Source organism: Mugil cephalus, chromosome 1, assembly GCF_022458985.1.
Source record: "Mugil cephalus isolate CIBA_MC_2020 chromosome 1, CIBA_Mcephalus_1.1, whole genome shotgun sequence".
Lineage (NCBI taxonomy): Eukaryota > Metazoa > Chordata > Actinopteri > Mugiliformes > Mugilidae > Mugil > Mugil cephalus.
Window position 1 is genome coordinate 32,456,314 of NC_061770.1, and position 13,940 is coordinate 32,470,253.

At 42.4% G+C, this 13,940-nt stretch overlaps 2 long non-coding RNA genes across 4 annotated transcripts; both read left to right on the plus strand.

The window, feature by feature from the left end:
• Positions 1 to 6,254: 6,254 nt before the first annotated feature.
• On the plus strand, positions 6,255 to 10,234 carry LOC125016760. 2 transcript variants are annotated; one of them, XR_007113749.1, is made up of 4 exons: positions 6,255 to 6,420; positions 6,901 to 7,000; positions 9,745 to 10,077; positions 10,176 to 10,231. It is a non-coding gene; the product is annotated as an uncharacterized LOC125016760 (long non-coding RNA). The 2 variants fall into 2 exon arrangements; XR_007113750.1 differs by lacking the exon at positions 9,745 to 10,077 and having other exon boundaries at positions 10,176 to 10,234.
• Positions 10,235 to 10,403: 169 nt separating this feature from the next.
• LOC125020876 lies at positions 10,404 to 13,403 on the plus strand. 2 transcript variants are annotated; one of them, XR_007114283.1, is made up of 4 exons: positions 10,404 to 10,469; positions 10,573 to 10,692; positions 10,782 to 11,284; positions 13,351 to 13,403. It is a non-coding gene; the product is annotated as an uncharacterized LOC125020876 (long non-coding RNA). The 2 variants fall into 2 exon arrangements; XR_007114282.1 differs by having other exon boundaries at positions 10,782 to 13,389.
• The last annotated feature ends 537 nt before the right edge of the window (positions 13,404 to 13,940 follow it).

Here is a 13,940-nt window from a genome sequence, read left to right on the forward strand (position 1 = left end):
GGGCTGGCAGGTGACAACACACATGCATGTGGGCATTCCCTAAATATGAGTGAGACCATTACCAGGGCCCAGAGTCAGGTCAGGAGGCCGAGAGCCTCCACCCCAGTGTGGGGCGCATGGGTGACAGGACCAGAGAACCACCGTAGCCACGGGGCAAGCCACACCCCAGCGCAGATGGCGAGCGATGACCAACACCCCCAGACCGACCAAGCGAGCACAAGTCGGTGCAGGCCAGAGCAGCCCCCCATACCCCCCACACCCCCAGCCACCGCAGCCCGTCCACCCACCGCCGCCAACACCCCCCCCAAAGACCCCACCCCCCGCCCGCAGGGCAGCCATGGACACCTCTCCAGCCGAGAGGACTCCCCCAGGAGCCCAGCAAATCCCCCGCAGACGGGCACCGGCCCAGCGCCCAACCAGGGACGGGCCATCCGAGCAGGGGGGCCAGGGAGCCGGCCCCATGCCCCTGGCGCACCCGGGCCAGGGAGACCACGGGAAGAGAGAACCCCCATCCGCCAGGGAGAGACCCCAGCCCCCCATCGAAGGGAGAGGGGAAGCACCAAGCCACCACCCGAACCAGTCGATACCGGAACAACCGGGTACCCAAGGAAGCCGCCACGAACCCGTCGCCACGCAGCACCAGGAGACAAAGCCAGGCCAAGAGGACACCAGAGAACCTAGGTAGATACCCCTACCAACGGCCGTGGGGCCACAGACCGCCAGCCCAAGATCCCCCTGCTAGCGGAGGACCAGGCCCCCCAAGCCGTGCCAATGGATAATGAAAAGTGACAGTGTCCCTATTACTGTGCTTCCTCAGTCAGGGATGGGTGTGTGTGGTGTATCTAGCCTTGGTTGTAATGGGCGACATAGTGTATGGTGGAGTGTGAGGTGAGTGCAATTTAGGAGGCAGGCAAGTGAGGGCCAAGTCCCCGGCAGCAGGGCCAAGGCGCAACAGCTGCCCATGGGACCCACAGACGGGGCGAGGGCCCCCAGGACTCAGGAAGTCCCCCGACCAGACCCCGCCCCCAGCCCAGAACAGCAACCAGGATGCGACAGACCCCAGGAAACCCCGAAGAACCAACACCGACCAGCCGAGCAATGGCATCAGCTACCCCCCATCCACCCCCCGGGGTGGCAGGGGTGCCCCCAAGGCGGACGGAGACCCCACCCCCCACAGCCCCCCCAGCCCCAGCGCGACGGAGCGACCGGACACGCCCAGGGTGGTACTCAGGCAGCCCCCCACACCCCGTGGCCCCGACCGCCGGGGCCCCCCGGACCCCAGGAAGGCCCCCCCGACCAGCGAGGGCCCAGCCACCAGCGGAAGGAAGGAGGGGCCAGAGGAGGAGCCGGGCGAAGGGAGGAGGGCGCTGCAGAGGGGAGGGAGAGGAGGGGACAGGGAGCCCGCCAGCCCAGACCGCCAAGGCCCACCAGGAGATCCAGGGAGAGTTGGCCACCGATACCCCACAACCCCAGGAAAGTGAGCAAACGCCGAAGCCACAGGGAACCCCAGGCAAGTCTCCATCGCCACCCCACGTGGGGGAGAGGGAGGCCAGCCAGGTAAACCGCTCAGGGCCGGAAGTCAACCCAGGGGTGAGAAGGAGTAGGGCACCCCTAATGCATGCTCAAGGTGTTGTCGTCCGGGGATCCTCCTTAGTGAACCTGGATGAAGAGGGCAATAAAATCTTTTCCATAACGACATTCATCACTGTAAGAGAAATATTATTATAGCATTACAGTAAGTGGAACAGAAGTGGCAAAAGCTAGCAGGCAAAGTCTAGATGTAAATTAAGGTTGAGGGAGTTGCAGAATACAGACCATTTTTTGGCAAACAGAGCCAACTGATTTTTTCGGGTAGCAGATATTTTCTCCAATGATATATAATCGGAAAGAAGGTTCAACCACTGGGAAATGTTTAGTGACTGTTTGTTCTTCCAGTTCATAAGGATTGTTTTCTTGGCGATGGTGAGAGCTACAAGGACAGATTGTGATAGATGGTGAGGAAGACTGATTGTTTCCAGGTCACCAATGAGGCACAAGTTAGGGGTTAATGGGATTCTGCAGTCAAAATTAAGGCGAGTTTCTGTGTTACAAGTGGCCAGAAGTGCTGTACCGGAGAACAGAGCCAGAGAGTGTGGAAATAAGAATCTGAATAGTTTTGGGTGCATTGCGTACATTTGTCGGATTGGGAGAAGCCCATTCTATACATCTTGTATTGAGTTGTGTGTGATCTGTGGAGTACTTTAAACTGGATCAGCTGTAAATTCGAGTTTTTGGTCATTTTAAATATATTTTGGCAGATCTGAGTCCAGAAATCAAAGTCTGTAGACAGGGAAAGATCGGCTTCCCATTTTGATATTGGTACATGTATTAAATGTGTGGTTGATAGCAGCTTATATATTAAAGAGAGGGTTTTCTTCTTTTTCGGTGTGAGTTTTTTAATGTTGGTGACGAATTGTGGTGGCTGTATGCAGTTCTGGAGCACTGGGATTTTCTTTCTGATTGTCTTGGTCACCTGTAGGTATTGGAGGAAGTTTCCATTTCTTATTTCAAACGTATCAAATAAATCTCTGTGATTCATAAGTAAGTTCCCCTGGAAGAGGTGATGGAGGTGGGTTATTCCTTTATGCTTCCAAGTGCTGAGGTGAAGAGGGACTTTGTTATTCACAAAGTCAGGGTTGTGCCAAATTGGGGAGAACCCACAGGGTTCCAGCAGGGATCCTGTGGTCTCTAGACTCTTCCACCAAGCCGACAGGGTGGCGGCAATAATGGGGTTTTGGAAGCAGTTATGACGCTTAAGGGTGATTGTAATGAAGGGCAGGTCCGAAATGCATATGTTGAGGCAGTCGGCCTGTTCTATTTCTAACCACGAATTGTAATCTGCCTCTGGGTTTATCCATTTGGTGATGTATTGTAGCTGATTTGCCAGGTAGTAGATTGTAAAGTTCGGTGCATCAAGTCCTCCTTCTGATTTATTTTTTTGAAGGGTGGTGAGGCTAATTTTTGTCTGTTTGTTTTCTGTACTTTTCTTTCTAAAAGTCTCTTAAATTGATGCAGCTCAAGTCCCAGGTTATCAATGTTAGCATCGTACAAACAAATTCGAATAAAGTGGCGTCTTTTAAAAATGCATCACTTTTGGGGGTTGAGAGATCAGTCACTACACATCAGCTCACAACTGGTCTTTGAGAAACATTTGCTTAATTCACTCAGCATGCAATCAGTGACAGGATAGAAAAATGTTAATCACATTCTAGTTCCCTCTGACCAACAAATACTGAACACTTCATCCCATAAGCTATCAAAGAATAACTCCTGCCTGAAATCATTCCAAGTGTGAACTAAAGCTTCAACTGAATCAACAGCTCTTCAATGGTTTGTGACTGGAGCACATCAGAAAGAAGCTTTGTTTCACCAAATGATTTACAAAGTGTAACCAGATGCACAACAAATTCTAAGTCAGTCTGGGCCAGAAGACCACGGGCCTCAGAGAATTTATCCCCTCTTGTTTAAGAGGAGCTAATCTATCCATTATGTTAGAGCTAAAAAGAGACATGTTGGAGCTCTCTTGTGCTGCCGTACATCTCCCTTTGTAGAGCGAGCCATTTGATCCAGAAGTGAAAACATAGAGACTCTGTAACAAAGCAAATAGCTCCTCTGCCTCTGGGACAGCTGTGACAGCATCAACTAGCACTAAATTCAGACAGCGTGCACTGCAGTGAACGTAGAAGGCGTATTTTGCATGATCTCTGATTCTCACCTGCACCCCTGAATGTTTCCCACTCTTTACCTCTGTGCCATCATATGTTTGGCCTATAAGGTGGTTTTTATAGTCAAGCCCATGACGTTCCAGTAACGGGAGTATTTTTTCTATAATCCCTGCAGCATCAAGCCTCTCTGCACATTCAAAATGTAGGAAACTCTCCTTAATGGCTCCATTGTAATAGTAACAGAGTATGAAAGAAATCTGTTCTTGCTTTGACGCATCTTTTGTTTCATCTGCCGTGACACTGAAGAATTAATTATTTTTTCACTTCTTCAACGTTTTCTGACCAAACAATCAAGCACCTCATTCTGAATTGTTTTACTTATATGTTTTGCATTACGAATAGTGGCCAATCTGTGTTTAACAACCACATCATGATTTTCTCTGAAGTTGCCTTGGTTGTTAGATTCCTCAGATTCATCATATCGTCTCTGTGATATGTTTTGTATAGTTTTCAGCAACAGCTCTTCACCAATTGTTTTAACGTATAGAATACTCCTTATTAAGGACATCTGCCAGTGTTGCATCAGTTTTGACAGCCCTCTGGTATTCCCTCCATGAAGTCATTGCTTGCTTGTGCCTGTCAGACTTTGTCTGCACTGAAAAACCTTTATCTCTTTCAGTCGCTTTTTTCCCCAGTTTCTAAAAACCCAGTGGTGAGTCACATAAAGTCGCTCATAGATTTGCTGGGCTAAAATGGCGGAATGCATAATAAAAGACTGAGTCCCTCATCACAGAATATTCAATCCAGGGGTGGATTTCATTCCAGCTGGGCCTGAAACTGCTCCTCCTGTCCCCCATCACTGTGGTAGGGAAGGTCTTCAGATGTGGCTGCACTGGAGTGTCGTCCATGAACTTGCTGATATCTGGAGAAAGATGAAAACAGTAAACATGAGAGTGAAACTGAGAACAACAGTAATTTATCATTATTATTTTATCTCGTCTATTTATTAATTATTTTTCAAGACAGACTTCACACTTTACATGGACGCGGTATATGAATGGTGATTAGGCCTACACTGCTTACACACACACACACACACACACACACAAACACACACACACACACACACACACACACACACACACACACACACACACACACACACACACACACACACACGTGTTCAACATCACAAACCTGATGGTGCTGTACTTGACATGCATGATGAATGTGGTTGTCCCAGTGACTCATTGGTTTGTCTCTCATTCTGTCCCTCCATCTTATCCTGAATGTCTTCCTCCTCACTCTCAGAGGCCTCACTTTCCACCTGTCCAGCCTCCACGTATGTCTCTCTCTCCATCTCTGTCTCTTTCTCCTCCTGAGCTCTTTCATTATCTTCATCTCCTTCACTCTCCCTATGTTGCTTTTTGCTAACTGGAGAAAAAGGACATAATGTCCTTCTGGATCCGTTTTATGATGATAGCCTACTGAAAAGAAAATGGAGAGGATTGTAGCATCTACTCTCAGAAGTCCATTCAAGTTTTTCATTTAACAAGTAGCTACATGCTGTTGGTTATTTCACCCATTTCCCAAGCATGACATCATGTTTACTGACTTCAGAATCTTTGCTTATTCACAAGACCAAGACGTAAATAAGCGTAAAACACCTTCTCCTCTTTGCAGTAGTCCATGCAGGGCTGCTGGCTGTTCAATTTCACATCCAAAGTTCCAAATTCGTTCTGTCGGTTCTTCAGAAGCAGGTAACACTGTGTAGCACTTCAAGGAGTCTGTGTAGAACGCTCTGTTGCGTTAGTTCCGATCTTCAAGTCAGCACATTTTGCAATAAAAAAATAATAAAACTATTATCTGTTCAGCACAGGGGCCACAACAGGGACCAGGAGCAATTTTATAGGGGCACTGGCCCCTGTTGGCCCCCGTATAAAACCACTAATGAATCTGTGGATGTCGTCTCCTCCCAATCAGAGGAAATCAAACCTGAACAAACACATTTTCAGAATCCTTTGACAAAGTAGAACAACCAGCAACATTATAGATGAGAAACAGCACGACTCAGATCTTCCTGCAGAAACCACACACTGCAGAGAAAGTCTCTGGAAACACTTGGCTCCATTTTATTGGATTAGTCAAGTTTGATGTGAACGTTGGTTTGTTTAAAAGACTTTTACAGGGGGGCAAAGCTAAAAATGTTAAAGCTAAGTTAAAAGCTGTGGAAGCTCAGCCCAAGGGAAAGAGTTTCAGGTGAATATAATGAGGATATAAGGATTTTCAAGCTGAAACAAGTTGTTAACATCTGTTAATAAGCTGTTTACCTACAATACTCAATAAACTCTGTTCTTCATGTCTGAGCCTGACTGGTCCAAAGTCTCAGTCTCCAGACAAACTGAAATCTGTTTCCTGAATATCAGCCTCTACAATCTTTATTATATTATAACTGGCAACACGGTCAAAGTTCACTTATTAAACTGAACTGATTAAAGTCGACACATAACGTCTCCATGTTGTTAGTTGTTTAGTGGTTACTGAGTTTCTTCTGTTTACAGGGAGATCCTCGATGGCCATTTAGAAGTTTTTATATTATTTGAACCAAAAGCTGAATCTAACAGATGAAACCTTGTTAATAATCTGGAGCTGGTTGAGGTCAGTGGTCGGTGGATGATTTCCAGACGTGTTTAATGACAGAAACTTCACTCAGCAGGTACGTCGTCTTCTGAAGTTGATTTATCTTTTCTGTGCTTCAGTAGTTCTTCTCAAAGTGTCTCTTCATTCTGAGCTGTTGCTGATTTTAAACCAAAGCTAGATTGAAATGTGGAGTGGAGATTTATTTTCTATTCCTTTGTGTTAGTGAGAAAGTGTTGATGCAGTTGTTTGGATCTTTGAACAGGACGTTGGAAAGTTGGACAAACTGTAGGTGACAAATGTGAATGTGTAAAATAATCCTAACAGGAGGATTCACATATGAAGGTTTAAACTTCACTGTAGAGGAAACAGAAATGAAAGTATCATTGTCACACACGAAAAGTCAAATGCTAAACTGCTGCTTTACAATAGTTTTTATGATTATTGTTGGTTTTATTGAAGTTGAAGTCAGGACTTGTTGATAATAATGTACGTGTTTTGTAACTTTTTAAAGATGACTGTACATTAACTTGTGATGGATCGTGTGCTTCTTTTTCAGGACCCTCTGATTCTTCAGATGGAAGGTCCGTTCCTTCATTTCCAGCTCAGAACCATCACCAGTTTGGTTTTCTGTCTCCTACTGACTCACTGCTCTAGAGGTAACTAATGAACACTACAATATTTAAAAGGTCGGAGTTAGACTTCGTCACAATACATATGGATCAAAATAAAACAGTTGGGTTTAAAAACAGATGTTGTGGTGATAGAGACTGGATGAAGATTTAGCCTGAATAAAAAGGCTCCTCATGTACAAACCCCAATTCCAATGAAGTTGGACGTTGTGGAAAACGTAATACACTACAGACACCAGATATTTAATGTTCAAACGGATGTTTTTTCAGTAAATATTGATTCATTTTGAGACGGATGTCTAGGACAAGGTCATGTTCACCACTGTCTTCCATCATCTTTGCTTCAACCAACACTCAACACTAATAGTTGAAGAGTTGTAGTTGCAATTCTTTCCCATTCGCGCTCCATCAATGATTTATGTTGTTGTATTTTACTCTTTGTAATGCACCACACATTTTCATTGGAGGACAGGTCTGCATTGTAAGCAGTATCCCCACTCTTTCACTATGAAATCACACTGTTGGAACAATGTTGAGAATGTGTCTGGACATTTTCTCACTGAAATAAACTAAAGACTTTAGTTGGATGGCACCATGTGTCGCTCCAAAACCTCCTTCGAGCATTAATGGTGCCTTCACAGACACTACAGGCAATAACACATTACCCTAACCCAAACCCTAAGGCACCACCATATTGAGAAAACCTTTATTTGTCTCTATGGGGCAATGAAGGACAAGAGCAGACAACAACGACCTAAGACTGAGTGGAAAAGCTCTGTTAAAATAAGTAACAAAGAATAAACATAGAATAATTGTTGAAAGCACATGCAATATCAGAAGGGTCAGAATATTTTCTATCTTTCTGTATTTGTTTTGATCAGTATTCAGTATTCTGATAAATATCTTATACAACCTATTCCTAACTAGCAAAGACTTTTGGAGGATTTTCTGGTAGTACTATTCTTTTTAGTTTGATTGCTCTCCAAGGGAAAACACTTGTTAAATATAGAGTTGAAAGGCATAAAGAAAGACTGATATGCCTGTTCAGCATGAGCATGAATATATATATCATCCCAGGGAATGTTATCAATCATCCCCTCAAATCGGTCAATATTTCTTTTTTTAAAGACTCTCAAGCTTGAGACGTTCTCTCTTTCCTGACAGCTAACTGAGGTCATTGATGCAAAATAAAATACAGGAAGATAATCAGATATATCAGAATAAAAGACACCAGCCTTCCATAAAATGTTGAAAGAGTTAGTAAATATGTTATCAATGAGGGTTGCAGATGAAGGAGTCAGTCTAGTGGGTTTAATAATGAAGGCAAAAAAAGAATTAGCACACATAATGTTCAGAAACTCAGCAGTTCAGGACTAACGGTTAAATAGTTTAATATTGAAATTATCCATTAGAAAACATACTTTACCTTCCTGTGAAGGTTTCTGGGATGACAGGTGCACAGTGTGTTTATCAAATCTTAGGTAGAAAATGTCCCTCTTCTCCCTAGCAGCCCTGGAAGGAGTTCTTTTTCCTCAGTCCGACAGCTTCAGGAAAGTCCTCATTTATGAAGATGTTAATGCCTTTAAGAGCTTTGGCTTTGCTGAGAACCTCCAATTTGTACTTATAACGTAGAAACTTTACAAAAACTGGCCTGGATCTAGTAGACAATGAAAAAGGTCTTCCAGTCCTGTGGGACCAGCTCAGCTGTACAATGATAGACCTGGAGCTTCTCCACCAGCAGCTTCCTCACTTTATCCTCAGAATCAGACGTATTTTCAGCCTCTGAGTCTTTAATTCCGTTTCTAAACAGTGATGACATTGTTTCATCTGGACTGGCCTTCTGTGTAGTCTTATCACTGAGAGTAGCAACACTTTTGCTGACTGTTTCCATATCATTTTTGGTTTGTTTGCAGGTGTTTGTAATAGGCTTTGATGTCATGAAACTCCCTTTGTGTAAATTCCAAAGTAGCCCCGAGATCGTGGATTTTCTCATCAGTTCCCCAACTCTTTTCTGTTTGAGGAATCAATAAGGATTTCAACACAGGATTTGAGGTTTTTCTCCTGTTGAGACATATGGGAGGCCTTTTGTTGCTCAAGTAATTCACACACCTGAGCCTTGGAAACAGGTTCATCAGAGTTTCAGTGGGTTTTGCTTTTGGTGGCATTTCATCTGTCCTCAGCTGTTATTTGTTTGTGGCTCTTTAGTTTTCTCCTTGCATAAAATGAAATGCAGCTTCTAAATCTCCTGGGCTGTTTGAAGAATGTTTTGGGTTCAGTGAAGTGCCGTCCATGCTTCGTTTGGCTGAATCTGAGCAGACAGTTTATCCCCAAACCCTCCTGTCTCCAGTCACAACCATCAAACTGGCTCCAATGAGTAATTCCTCTTGTGGAGTTTTATTTATTTTATTTTATTTTTTAACGGCGGCCCTACCCAAACTGTTGATTTGTTGACTCTAAACTTCCTGCTGTGCCTCTGATGGATTTGTTTCGTTGTCTAAGGATAAACTGGTTCACTTGAATCCAGAGCTCCCTTGAGTGTATCTTGGTTTCCAGTTTTAATGAATGATGTCCCAGATCTAAAACTGAAAGAATTTTTGAATCAACTGAACAACTGAATCCAGCTGAGTTAAATATGTTTTGATGAGCAGCAAAAATAACCAAAAAAAAGTGTCCAGAGATGGAGTTTGTGAACAAAAATAATCAACAAATGTATGAGACTAACTCCATACGTTCTAGTGCAGAACTCAATAATCCTCTATTTTCGTATCCAGGTCAGTCTGAATCAGTGGATTCACTTCAACCAATTATAGCAAGAGTTGGTGATGAGGTTGTTCTACCGTGTCAAATCAAACCTTCGGAGGACGTTTCTGAAGCAATGTTGGAGTGGAAAAGGTCAAACCTCCCCGTCCTGGTGTGGCGTGATGGTGCAGACCTTAAAATACAAAAAGATCCGTCCTACAGAGGAAGAACATCTCTGTTCCCTGATGAATTGAAACATGGAAACATTTCACTGAAACTCTCTGACGTGAAGCTGTCTGATAAAAGAATTTATAGATGTTACGTTGTAGAGAAGAATAGAGAGATGTTTGTTGAGCTTGTTGTTGGTGAGTAACCGTATAAAGTATAGTCCTCTGACATCAACTCTGACCTGAAGTTGAGTTTAACTTCCACTGACTCTGGTTTGATATACTTTCTTTCTCAGCATCAGCTCCTGTCTCCTCACCCGTCATCAGTTTATCAGGGATGGACAGAGACAGAGGACGAGTGGTGTTACAGTGTGAATCCAGAGGCTGGTATCCAGAGCCTGAGGTGTTGTGGCTGGACGCTGAGGGAAACCTGCTCTCTGCTGGACCTCCAGAGACAGTCAGAGGTCCTGATGACCTCTATACTGTCAGCAGCAGAGTGACTGTGGACAAGAGACACAACAACAGCTTCACCTGTAGAGTCCAACAGAACAACATCCACCAGACCAGAGAGGCTCACATACATGTTCCAGGTAGAACACGCTTAGAGAACGGACCATGACATGATTTTAGTTTGATACAGTTTGTGTGTGATTGTGTAGAAATGTCATGTAACTCTGTGTGTTTTCATTTCAGATGATTTCTTCTTGTCCAGTTCTGCTGTTCCTATCAACACTGGTTTGGCTGTTAGCTTAGCTGTTAGCATCATGTTTATTTTAGCAGGTGTTTTCTTTGTGTGGAGACAAAATAGAACCAGTAAGTTACAGATGAGTCACCACATTAATGATGTAAAACACCAGCAAACGTCTCTTTTAGCTGAATTCAGCTGCTTTGATTTTCCACAGAAACCAAGAAAAGATCCAGAGATGAAGCAGAAAGAGGAGAAAAGCTCCTGACAGAGGAAACAGAGAAGATGAAGGTTTTTGGAAGAAGAAATAAGAACATTAAAGAAGTAAAAGATGAAAGATTTAGATTGATGAGTTTGAAGAAAGTTTGATCAGTAAACCTGCTGACTGATCATCATCCATCTGTCTGCAGGTTTTCTTCTCCTCTCAGGTCAATGAACTAAAGGAGGAGAAGAACAAGCTGCAGGAGGAGATGGAGACCAGAAACAAAGAGCTGGAGGAGATAAAAGATGAGGTGAAAAACAAGCTCGTAGACATGGAGAGAGAAGTAGTTTATTCACTCAGAACATCAAAGAATCAAGTGTAGACAAGCTAAAATCTTTTTATTGTGAAATGTGAAATGTGTTGTCACTGATGATAAAATATTTTTATTTGACTTTAATAAATTCTTCCAGTTGGAGAAAAATGATGCTGATGCTTCCAAGTTAAGCAGGTTCCTCGGGGTAAGTGATCATATTATAAGAACTATGATAGAATCAGTATGTCCATCATTTATAATCTTTACTGATCTCTCTTCATTCTTCTCAGTTGTCAACAGACAGAAGGAGGAGGTTTTATTTGTTTTTTTTCTTACATGAAAGTGTGCAACAGAATTTGTACATAACTACACACTAAATTTTCAAAACAACACCTCCTTGACTGAAAAGGAAAAAGAAAATATTTCTCATATTTTTTTGCCCTCTACTTGAACAAATAACAGAGAAGATGGCCTGATGTCACATTCAGTTGATTTTCAATAGCCTACCACAACAACACTTTGATTATAACAACAACAGTTGTTGGTGAATTCAATATTTCCACACAGTAGTCAGAGGAACTTGGTGTTTAAACATAATATAATTTGAACATAATATCTAAAATTCTAACAAAGAAATGATTTGATCAGACACAGAAACCTTCACATATTTGACTCTAATCTCAGAGAGACTGAGTTCTCTGTTATTATGAACTACTGGTGGAGTTTGACAAAACACAAACACAACTCTGCTCCACCTACAGGTAAAATGATAGAACTACAGGAATAAACAGCATTTAAAATCCACACAGTAGATAACAGTGAATATGTTCTGGAAAAGTTAGAGACTGACTCAGAGTTGGCCCAAACCTCCAAGGGGGCCTCAGCAAAATCAGATTTTGGGGCTTCTCTGTTTCTGTCAGTGGTGTTGATTGTTGATATTCACTACTTTAAACTCATTGCAGCTCTGATTATCCTATTTTCAATCTGACATGTTTTTACACAAAACTACTGTGAATCAGTTAAAATATACAAACATGATAACTTTTGATTCATTATGTTCGGTTTCAAAAAATTGCAACAGTAATGTGCAAAAACAATTTATAGTGCAACAACAAATAAAATCAATTACATACATAAAAATAATGACAAATTTAATTGTACAAAAAGACAGAATTCAATAAAATAATACAAATTCAAGCAAACACTTATATAATGACATGAGTTCTCTGAAAGAAGGTAACAAGAATCCAAAGTTAATGTTAATGTTGCTATCAAACATCAGCAAAAACTTTATTTATTTTTTAAATACAGGCTGATCCCAACAATCAACTCAGTCGCAGTTAGATCTCAGTATCACACAAAAACAAATGTTAGCATGAACATTTAACTATTTAACCAGACAGTTGTGTTACATTTCTCTGTTAGACAGCTAATTTGCTATAGACGGCCTCGCAAATATCTTTCATAAACATTCCATCACCAAGACATGCAAATAAACCTTTATCTTGTTTTGTCTTCAACTACCTGCCCTTTGGATGCACAGTGAGCACAAGGTAGGAGGCACATTACTGGTGAAATTTATTAAATTCTTCTTTGTTAATTGCTCTTGGGGCCCCCTTAGTGACGCCGGGGTCCTAAGCCGGCACTTAGTGCCTTAGTGCTCTGACTGTTAAGAATCTGGACTTCACCTCCTTTTACTCTGATAAATGAACTAAATGAGGAGAAGAAGAAGATGGAGACCAGAAAAAAAGAGCTGGAGGAGATAAAAGATGAGGTGCAGAACAAACTCATAGACATGGAGAGAGAAGTAGTTTATTCACACACATCATTCAAAGATTCTTCATATCAATACCTCCTTCAGATCAACTAAACCAGTGTGACATGGACAAATAGAAACAGACGATAGCAAAGGAAGACATTTAAATCTAATTGTATATCTCCTTCTATGGGACACAACAACAACAACCTTTGAACATTTTCAATTTCACAGAAACTTTCTGTGACGTTGTGTCCTCTGATTGGTCCTCATGCATCAACAGTTGAATTGTTCAACGACTACGTAAAAGAAGATGAAATATCACAATTAAAGAGCAGAAAGACAGTTTTGAAAGTTTCTCTGTCTGGAACTGATCCAAAGATCCATGAACCCCAAGAAGTATTTTATTTGTTCCCTCTTACTGATTCACACAAGAAGAAGCAAAAATGAGACAACATTCATGAAGGAGGTCTGTTGTTAATCTCATCTCCTCTTTCTGTCTTCTCTCTCCTCAGCTGGAAAAACTAACTGGTGACAACAAGAGGCTTCAAGAGGAGAAACATCAGCTGAAGAAAGAGCTGGAGACCAGAAACAAAGAGCTGGAGACCAGAAACAAAGAGCTAGAGGAGACAAAAGATGAGGTGAAGAAAAAGCTCATAGACATGGAGAGAGAAGTAGTTTATTCACACACATCATTCTCACAAGAAACAACAACACACAGAAAGTTAAATGTGTGCACATCAGTAAACCTGCTGACTGATCATCATCCATCTGTCTGTCTGATAGCTGACAGAGAAATATGAGAAGATTAAAGAAGAGTTGCAGAAAACCAAAGAAGAACTGAAGAACAAGACTGAAGAGTTGGAGAAACATGTAGAGACACACACATAAACACTATCATTGTGTTATTGAGGACTGACCTCTGATCAACACAACTGTGACTTTGCTCCATCTACTGGTGAAATGATACAACTGCAGGTTTTCTCCTCCTCTCAGGTCATTGAACTAAAGGAGGAGAAGAAGAAGCTGGAGGAGGAACTGGAGACCAGAAACAAAGAGCTGGAGACCAGAAACAAAGAGATGGAGGAGATGAAAGATGAGGTGA